Here is a 10,237-nt window from a genome sequence, read left to right as displayed (position 1 = left end):
TGATGCAAAGGAAAAGGCCCGACATTCGGCCGGGCGTCTGCCTCTGTCCGTCTGCTCCCGGCGACCTCGCAGTCACGCAGGAAAGCGGGAGTCCGCGCTCACCCAGCAGCAGGGCACCGGCCACGGGGCGGGATGGTGAGGCCCGCCGGCGGCCACGCCGCACGCCGGGGTTGCCCGCGCCCCGGTCCACCAACGCTTCACTCCAATCTCACGCACACGCACTTTCCCTCCAAGGACTGAAACGGAAAGCAGCGCAAAAGCCCAAACGCGCTGTGCCTCGCAGAAGCCGCCAGTCTGAAAGCCATCGCACGGCAGGTCTGCGGCCCCACTGTGCTTGTCCACCCCTGGGAGGAAAACCCCGTCTGAACCTTCCGGCGTCCGAAGTCACACGGGGCTCGGGGCTCCCCGCCCACCCTCTGAGGTCAGCTGCACAGACACAGCCGAGGACGGCTTCCGTCCTCAGGGGAGTAGCTGAGAGGGGTCAGTCAGGTGCCAGAGCACTCCAACCCAAAACCACCATGTCCGACTGGTCCTTCCAAGCTTCCGATTTATTCCCCAAACCCTGACTCTCTCAGGTAAGCTGGTGAAAAACAAACACCGCAAACTATCCCTCTGCACTGACTACTGCGGGCGTGCGGACGAGCCTCCCGACTCACTGGCTTCATCCCCCGAACGCCTCCGCACGTGCGTGCACGAACTTCCAGCGGCAGACTGGCGCCTTGTCAGAGGGCACTTCTGCCAGCAGACAGGAGTGTCTCTGGAATAATTCCAGTTCTGTGGCACCAAAGACAGGGAACACTATGCTGTGGTGACAGAAACTGGGACAGTAGCTACTTTGGGGGTGTGATATTGTGATTAGATACCTGGTCTTTTTTCTCAGTTCCTGGCACAGAGCTCCCAAAACCCCTGGGATTTCCTGAGTGACGGGGACAGGAGTGTCTCCTGTCATTCATAAGCTCTTTCGCCACCACCCTCACCCCTCTGCAGGCTGCGGTGCCTTAATCACCAGTAGTCAATGACTTGATCAATCACACCTTCACGATGGAATTCCCGTGAAGAGGATGGGGTTCAGCGAGCTTCTGGGTTGGTGAGCACGCCATGGTGCAGGGAGGGTGGAAGCTGGAGAGGGGAGGGCACCCGCGCCCCCTCCCCACCCCTTGCCTTGTGCATCTCTTCCACGCGCTGTCACTCGGGCGTATGTCCGAGTTCGGGAGCCGGTGTGCGACCTGCTACGTGAGCGTCGGTTAGTGGTGTCAGTAAATAATTCTCAGAAGTGTGTGCTGTATTGTTACGACCACCCAGTGCTGCCCAAAGTGACATCAAATCAGACGTCGGAGCACCAGCTGCCGGCAGGGACACCATGCCACCATTCAACAGGGAGCCCCACCCTATCACGTCCCCAAATGCCAGGGGCTGAATTTTGCAAATTCACAGCCCCACTAACAGGTACCCCTGTTTTGTACACTGCTAGGGTTCCATGTTTCACACCTGCCGCGTGACGAGCCCATTAGACATTCAAGTACTTCACCCACGAGTATGAGGTTCCGAGGGAAATACACACTCAAAATATAACTTTACACTTCTCACCTTCCCTCCAGCTCAGCGTGACACCAAACAGTAGCCTGGTGCCCCCAGAACACTCGCCCACTGCTCACACCGAGCGTCACCAGCACGCGTGGTCAGGGAGGGCCCTTCCAACCCGCACTGTGAGCCTGTGGTCACCCAAGCAATCGACCCATGCATCCAGCTTCTCATTAACAACTGGCGTTACCAACAGGAACAGGTTCATTAATTATGATACAGCAATTCTGTCCCTTTAAGGCAGCAGTCTCTGACCTGTGTAGCACCAGGGACCAGTGTTCCTGTGAGAATCTAACACCTGACGATGAGGTGGAGCTGAGGCGGTGATGCTGGCGCTGGGGAGGTACAGTGAAACGTCCCTCACTCACCCACCGCTCCCCTCCTGCTGTGTGACCCAGCTCCCAACAGGCCACCTACCAGTACCAGTCCATGGCCTGAGGGCTGGGGAGCCCTGCTTTAAGGTCTCGGCCTCATCTCACGTGACTCAGAAGACCACTCTGCTCCCCTCCGCCATGTCCCTGGCCTCTGAGTGCAGGTGTCCGGGGCCGGACGCACGCCCCCTTCAGGTGTTCCAGCCAAATTCTCAGACTCTGCTCTCCCAACCCTTCACCCCCAGCACCTGAGTAAACCCGCGGCCCCACCTTCCACAAACATCCGGAACCTGGCCACCATCTCGCTGTCCCAGCCTCTGCAGGCCCTTCTGGCAGCCGGAGGGGCCCTTAACAGGCACCTGGGACTCAGCTGCCTCCCTGAGACCCCCAAGGCTTCCCCAGCTCAACCTGCGGGTGCCCACCCCACCAGCCCAACGTCCTCTGCTGGTCAGCAAGGCCTTCCCCGACAGCCGCACTGAAACCGCACCGCACCAGGGAGGCCTCCCTCCCGTGACGGCACAGCTCACGACCTCACCTGCTCTCTGCTCCTTGGGACCGTGGGCCTGTCCCCTCTACAATATAAGTGCCAGGAGGCAGGGACGGGGGTGTTCAGGCCTACGCAGAGGATGCACGGGCACATTCCCTACTCCCCAGGCTCCCAGACCTGGCAACTGACTCCGACACCCATGGATCCAGCCCTTCCCCACCGTGCCCCACCCTCTCCACAGCGGGGCACCTCACTCCTGGAACCCACGCCAGCCATTCCTTTCACCTGAGTCAGCCCGCTACACCGCGCTCTACTCCACCCCTGCTATGCACTCTCTTCCCTAAATCACAGGCAGCCCACGAGACCCTCTGCCCCAAATCCATCTCCGCCCCACTGGGCCCCACAGGGAACATGGTCTGGGCCCTGCTCCTGCTCACAGACTCTGGGACAGCTTCTGCTGAGCCTGCGTCTGCCCCACCCAGGCTCTGCCCCTCTGGGGAGGGTGGGCCACCAAGTGTCCACTGTGAGGGCCCAGCACAGGGCGGACAGGGGCCTTGAGCACAGGCCCAGACTCGACGACAGGCAAAAAGTGCGCCCTATTTTTGGCATAACTTGCGGGACCTGTGGGTAACCTTTTCTAATTTTCCTCCCTGCCCGTCCCTGTACACGATCGCGATGTCCCGTGTGGAAGCCGACCTGCCAGGCCACCCTCGGCCAGCACACCGACTGCTGGGGGCGGCTTGGCAGGCTGGCGTCTTACACTGCCAGAGAGGGGGCCCAAACCCAACTCTCAAAACGCAAGGTGAAAAGGCCTTGTTCTTCCTGGAGAAAATGCTTCCTCCGGCAACCAGCGGTCACTGTACACCCTGGGCTCTCACCCCAAATGACAGCCATCGAGGAAACGATGTGCTCTGTCAGGACCCCAGAGGTGTGACATTCGGGCTTATTTCATCGGTAAGCCGAGAAGCTCTAAGGCGGGGGATCCCAGCTGAAAGCCCCCGCTTCCCGCATCCCTGCGGCAGGCAGAAGGCATGCACGTGGCCGCCACTCTAGTCACTGTCACCCAAGCGAAGGCTTCCAGGCTCCCGCCATGGACCACGCGTGGTGCTGAGAAGACAAGCGTTACCACTGATGCAGGCCACAGGCTAGGGCAACACAGCCTTGGGTGACACGGGTCTGGGACGCAGGAGGACACAGGAAGGACACGTGGGAGGCACAGCCTTGCGTGTCAGGAGGTGCCTGCAGGGTTGTCCCAGGCAAAGGGACCAGCGGGCCAAAGGCCCAGGTCAGAGAGCGTGCCTTTGGGAGCCTGAGAGCCAGCGAAGGGACCAAGGGGAGAGAGGGCGGGCCAGGGGCTGGAGGCAGCTGCTCCAGGGTGCAGACGCCTCCGCTGACATGACGGCCTCTGCGGCCAGCAAAAGGCTTCACAAAGGACCCTGAGGCTTTTTGCTCGTTTAAAGTTCAACTACCAATAAATTCTGCGGTGTGTCACTCATGCTGCAATAACGCTGTTTAAAACAAACTTGAGCACCGACTTCGAGCTGGCTGGGACCTCCACTTAAGATTGAATCACTAAACCCCACAGTCCTCGCAGGTGACAGTGGCCGATTGGTCGGAGCCGCCGTGACGTGCGCGCTCTGAAGTCGCCTCCGGGGTTTCTCCCCGCCTGTGGTTCTCCGTGCGCCGCGAGCGGGGGACTCCCGCAGCAACGCCGTCGCTGGTCTTCAACTCCCGGGAACCTGGCCGGTGTCCACGAAGGGGGAGGCCCCAGCCGAGGGCCCCGCGGCGGCACCTTCCCTCCCCGGCGCCCGACTCAGCGCAGGGCCCCGGCGTGGGTCGCATCAGAAAAAAGACCCTGCTCACTTAAAGGGTAGGAAGGCGCACGAGGTCTCCTTTGCGGGCATTGACATGTTTTAGAACTAGGTAGTGGTGATGGCTGCCAGCCATGATGAACGGACGAACGACACTGAATTGTATCGTTTCAGTGGTGAATTTTACCACCGAACAAAACCAAAAACGCACAACTTATGGCCTCCAGACACACGGAAACATCTAGAAATAAGGTAGTGGCCTTGGCCAGCAAAAAGGGGACAGTGCTGGGAAGGCTGACTGTTGACTCCATCCCTGCTGCTACGTGGGTGACCCGAGGCCAGTCTATTTATCTGCCAAAGGAGGGTCAAGAGGAAACCGACAATGTGTCATAGAACAGGGGCTTTGCCGAATATCTGACAAGCAGCATTTTTAGCGTCCAGAGAGGGGACTGCTGTCCTCGTTTTGCAAAAAAGAAAACGGAGGCTAGAGGGAAGATTCCTTACCCCAGGTCGCACGCACAGCACATCTGGCACGTCCACTCCAGGGATCATCGGGAGCAATGGGAACCACCCGAGGACAGAACAAGCGGAAAAACAGCAGGCTTTGCGGTCACGTCATCCGAACTGCTTACCCCGCCTTGGACTCGCTTGCGACACAGTGCATCAGTCATTCCTTAATGTGGAGCTGGGATTCCCGGATCCAAACTCGATACCCCCGGGAGACGCAGCAAGGCCTCCCACCTCTGACAGAAGTGCCATGAAGTCGGTGCTGGCTGCAGGTGGCCGTGGACCCCCCAATTCAGCGAGGTTTCACCAAGCCCCTGGCCGAGCACGTGCTCAGGTTTCCCAGCGGTGAACCCCAGCAGCAACCCTGCAGGAGATGGTTCTTGCAGCAAAGAGGAGGAGGTTCAGCTGCAGCAGTGTACCCCGCTTCCCTCAGGTAAAATCAGATTGCCGCCTGCCTTCGATAGTGATTCCCCGGGAGTGTCAGACCTCACTCCTCCAGGGTTGGGGACAGGGCAGAAGTGCTGGCTGGGGGCCACCTCAGCCCCGCCCGTGTCCAGAGATTTGATGAGCAAGGTCTCAATTCCTGGGAAGGCAGCCAGCCACCTGCAGACGTCACTGAGCCAGTCCCGAAAGTACTCGCCGGTGCTTCTGGCATGAAAACGCTTTCATTTATTTTAAACGTTGCTGCTTTTACAGGACTTTCACGCACTCGGGTTTTTTTTCCTCCTAATTTAATTCGGACAACAGGCCCGCGAGGTGCGCAGAGATGAGAGCGGACAGAGGGAGCCTCAGTGGCATGGCCCTGACTAGGAAGTGGCCGACCCGCCCCCGGCTGCCAGCTCGGAAGGGGTGACACCTTCGCCCTGACAGGCCAGGAAGGGTGACTCACTCTGGTCCTCGGGCAGCTCAGGGGATTCCCACTCAAGTTCCTTCCTGTCAAAAAGAAAGCAAAACTTCGTCCTCAGAGGCAGCTACCATGGGGAGGGGCTGGAAGTCACCTGGGACAGCTCCAAGCAGACATGGGAGGGAGCCGGGGCTATGTCCGGGGGCAGCAAAGGGCATGGAGGGTTCAGGCCTGGAGTCCTGTCCTGGGCTTCAGTGCCTCCCATAGAGAGGCATGGGCCTGGCCACAGGTCAGGGCAATGCCATGTGGACGCCCGCTGCTTATGGCTCAGCAGGAGAGGACCTGTCCTGGGCCTGCAGACCACGGGGATGGGACCCTGCCAAAGCCACCTGCCATGGCCAGAGTTTCTTGAAGGCAAGCAGCTCGTCGCTCCCGAGCCAATGACAGCCTGTGCCGCCCCCTTTGTCTTCCTCTCTCCCCTTGGCATCCGTGCCCCGGAACACCTCTGAACACTGGCGGCACCTCTGCTCCCCACAGGCGTGGCCCTCATAAGGCTCTCAGCACAGGCCTCTGCTCACTTGGGCCCCTGGGAGGACAGACATCAGCTCACACACAGGCCTGGAGGCAGGAAGGCCGACCTGAGCTCCCACTCGGGACCTGGACATAGGACGCCCCTCACCTGCCAGGTACTGTCCCCACAGCCTCCCGAGGCAGAGCCACCTCACCAAATACGACTCACCTCTCTTCCGAAGAGCTCACCCCTTCTCATTTTTCAGATATTTGAAGGTCAGCCTTGAGCTGCAGCTTCTGAACAAAGTGGGTTTCACTCTCGCTCCGCTGCCACCATCTGAGGGACACGTCCCAGAAAGATCGGTGCGGTCCCTCCCGCAGAGTAACCCCAAGGGAAGGAGAAAGACACTGCTGGGGGCTCTGCCCCCAACAGCACCAGCGCTCTGAGATCAGAAGGCCGCAGAGCCCAGGGACCCCGCCAGCAGCGTGAGCCCACCGAGAGGAAAGCCGGGGTGCCAGGGTGTGGAGTGCGGGTCCAGGTCAGCGGCGGTGGGAGGCGGGGCGCCCAGCTGGCTCCCGGCAGACGAGAAGGAGGGGCAGTAATAACAGTGGGGGGGGCAGGTTCACTTGTCACCGACTGGCACTGCTAGAGCCACCTGATGACACTGCCAATCCCAAACAAGCAGCATTTGGAGCAGCAGGTTTCAGGAAGCTCTGGAAAAGTACTAGGAGGAATGCAAAGATCGCACCCAACCCCCCGCCCACCTCCCTTCAGACAACCTCAAAACACAAATGCCCCCCCACACGCAGCGCCCAAGGCCAGGTGACAACCTCGTGTGCAGTGCTGCAGGTGCGCAGGGCTCCCAGGCCCCAGGGCCTTTGCACCCGCCAGGCCCTCACCTGGACCAGCTTCCTCTCTCCGCCAAACGCTTGGCAGGCCTGGGCCCTGTGGGGGGTCTCAGTGTCCTGGGATAAAGAGGGTCTGGCGGTGGACCCCTGTCCAGTGGGTTATGCACTCGCCTGGCCTGACAAGAATCGGTTTGTGTGCACGTGTCCTGCCCCAAGTGTGAATCCCTGGAGGGAAGCGGCCCCTTCGGCCCCACTCGGGCCCATTCTTGTCTGTTCTCGCTGGAGGGAAGGAGGCTGACAGGACAGAGACGCTTGACCCAGCACAGGTGCCAGCGCCGCCTGGCGCAGCGGCAGGTTCGCGCGCGCCCTCTGCCGGCAGCGGCCGGAAGTGCCCGTGAACCCGGCCCTAACGGCGCGGGCAGGCACCGCACCTGCTTCCTGAGAGCACCTGGCTCCCTCCGACTGCCTCGCTCTGAATCCGCAGACAGACAGCTCTACTGGCACTCGGATTCAACAAGTGAGATCACCTGGCCAAAGTCCGCAGCCCGTGTCCGGGAGGCTCCAGGTGCCTAGCAGGGTCTCTGTATCCTGCTGCACCCGGCACTCCAGGGCCTACCACTGCAGCCCTCCACAGCACCCCGACACCCCCTTCAGCTCCACCCCTGGGCCCGGGCCCCCAGCCTTCTTTGGCCCAACTGGGACCTCTGACCCCCGTCCTGACTCGGGTCCACCGTCGTTCCCTGCTTCCACAGACCAGGCCCATGCCTGTCAGCGCCCCCCTCTCCAGCTGGCCGACTCTCCTGCCCTGGCCCACTGCCCACACCCTGCATCTGGCTTAGTCTTGGTTGCCCTGTCTTCTGTGGCTGAGGGGACTCGAGTCACTCCCAAGTAGCCAGAGAAGCAGGTGGCCCTCCTCCACTGCCCCCTGTCCACACGCTCACCCTCCCAGTGGGCAGTCCATGCCTCCCATATGCAGCTTTCCCTCCTCACTGAGGCCAGAAGACTGGACACCCGAAGGATCCTTTTAAACCCCCCTCCTCTACCGGACCAAGGTGTGTGCAGTGACAGCGACAATGGCCGGAAAAGGACAGCAAGTGGTGACAAGTTTCCTCCAGTGCACGTCCCCTACACAATCCTGTGGGTGCAAAAGGAAAACCCTTCAATGGAGAAGAGGGAAACAGTGGACCAGGACCTTCGTGACGTAAACTTTTTTTCGGATACGGAGGATGTGCTGGTTTTCCTCAGTAATGAGCAATAACACTCTAGCTCACTTTGTTTTGCGTCTTAATGTCTGCAAATTTGACAACAATTTTGTCACAACTGATCTTTCTCTGCTTGTCATGCTCAGTAGGCACTCCAGCTGTATGTGTCTGTTTTCACTCATAGCTGACCATAGGGCAGGTTATATTAACCTTAACTTTGGAGATCTTCTTTCCCTTGAAGTCACATACACAGATAGGAAGAACCTTAAACATAGGATACGTTTGGTACAGATTCATAAAAACTCCACTTTGTAGTACATTCTAGAAATTATTCTAAACGGGCGTCTTTGGTGGAAGCTCATCCTAACAGCTTTCAGATGTCTCTGCAATTGGCGAATTGTGAATTCAAATGAAAACTCCAGCAGCCACATAGAATGACAGGATTGAAATATTCTCAGCATCATGGCCGCACGAATGTTGTCTGTTGTGCTGCTTAAACGCAGGAGTGGAAAGTTGCACCAGAGCTGGGAACACACCTGCACCCAAGTTTCTGGAGCTTCCCCTTGAAACAGAGGGTGTGGCTGATTCCCACGTAGGTTATGGCATGGATTAAAGGATCGTGTCTAGAGCCTGCTGTGCCGCACCTGGGCCGACAGAAGATATTTCTAGGAGGAGTATTCGATCCCTGATGTTATGTAGGTTTGTGAGAACATGGTAATAATAGAAACCAAATGAACTTTTGGTTAATTTTGTTGCATAAGATCCACCCCTTGGGTTGCAGAATGGGGCAGGGTCATCGGAGGCCAGCTGCACCAGCATCATACAAACCCAGAGTCCTCAGCACCAGAGCCAGCTGGGCTGTAGGGAGGGGCCGAACACTGCAGGACTGGCTGGAAGTCTAAGGACAGCGTGACCCGCAGGCCCCCTCCTCAGCCAGCATACCCAGGCGACTTTCCCGCCCTCGCTCCTGTAACTGGCGGGAGGTGATGAGCACAAGGGCCCTCTGGCCTCAGGGACTCCAGGCTCAGTTCCTCCCTGTGCCCCCCACCCTCCAAAAGCTGGTGTCTAAGCACAGGACAGTAGGTCAGCCAAGGACTTTGAGAAGAGATGGCTCTTCCAGCCCAGCTACCCTGCCGAGGAGCGCACCCTGGGAAACCCTGCCGTGCACATGAGGCTCCCGGCTGCTCCCGAGGGCAGACAAACAAAGCAAATAAACACGTGGCTAAACAAACAAATGAGACTGGCAACACAAGGAAAGTTACATGGGAAAGGAGATACGACCACCGTGCATCATGTGGCTCTGCTGTGAATGATACTTACAGAATCGCGTTCATCAAAATTCTGGCAAAAGATCAAACCAATAACTTTTAAGTTAAAAATCAGTAAAAAGTAGCATGCTGGTCTGTTGAGACAACCCGTCATTGTTGGTTTCCATAGGGAGTTCAGCCCCCTCCACTCCTGCTCTGTCCACACTCCCCCAGCAGTGCCTTGGCCCCATGTACACACTTCCACTCTCCACGATGCAGCCAGAGGGCTCTATCCCAAAGCAAATCTCAGTGGGTCATTTCTGCTGGAACCCTGAAGAGGTTCTTGCTTCTCAGAAGGTGTCTGGAGGTGTCAGACCTGTATATGGAGCCCAGATGTCAGCTCCTGTGACACCTACAGTGGAGACAGAGTCCAGGTACAGTATCTCAAATGAAGACTCCTCTGTTCGGGCTTAATATAGTATTGGAGCAGGTAGAAAATAGGGTGATTGATCCTGGAGACAGAACCCTAGAAATTAACCAATCTGAAGAACAGAGAGAATAAAGATGGGGGGGGGAAGAATTGTGAAACATAACAAGCAGAACTATATATATTAATTGGTGTCCCAGAATAAGAAAAGAGATTGAGACCGAAAAAAATTTTTCAATACTGTTAAGAATATTCCCAATGTGGTGAAAAATATATTGATCCAAGAAGCTCAGCAATGCCAAGCAAGATTAAAACAAACAAAAGTGCACTTGGGCATAATAATAGGAGACCCCCAAAACCAAGAGAAAATCTTGCAAGCAGCCAGATTACAGGTCACATTG

The 10,237-nt window shown here is 57.8% G+C and overlaps 1 long non-coding RNA gene across 1 annotated transcript; it reads left to right on the top strand.

Annotated features, from left to right (window-relative positions):
- Positions 1-4,062: 4,062 nt before the first annotated feature.
- On the top strand, positions 4,063-9,565 carry LOC112484771. The gene is made up of 2 exons (XR_003048177.1): positions 4,063-6,287; positions 6,378-9,565. It is a non-coding gene; the product is annotated as an uncharacterized LOC112484771 (long non-coding RNA).
- Positions 9,566-10,237: the final 672 nt, after the last annotated feature.

This window comes from Pteropus alecto, unplaced genomic scaffold, assembly GCF_000325575.1.
Source record: "Pteropus alecto unplaced genomic scaffold, ASM32557v1 scaffold67, whole genome shotgun sequence".
Taxonomy (NCBI): Eukaryota; Metazoa; Chordata; class Mammalia; order Chiroptera; family Pteropodidae; genus Pteropus; species Pteropus alecto.
This window is presented reverse-complemented; position numbering and strand designations above follow the sequence as displayed.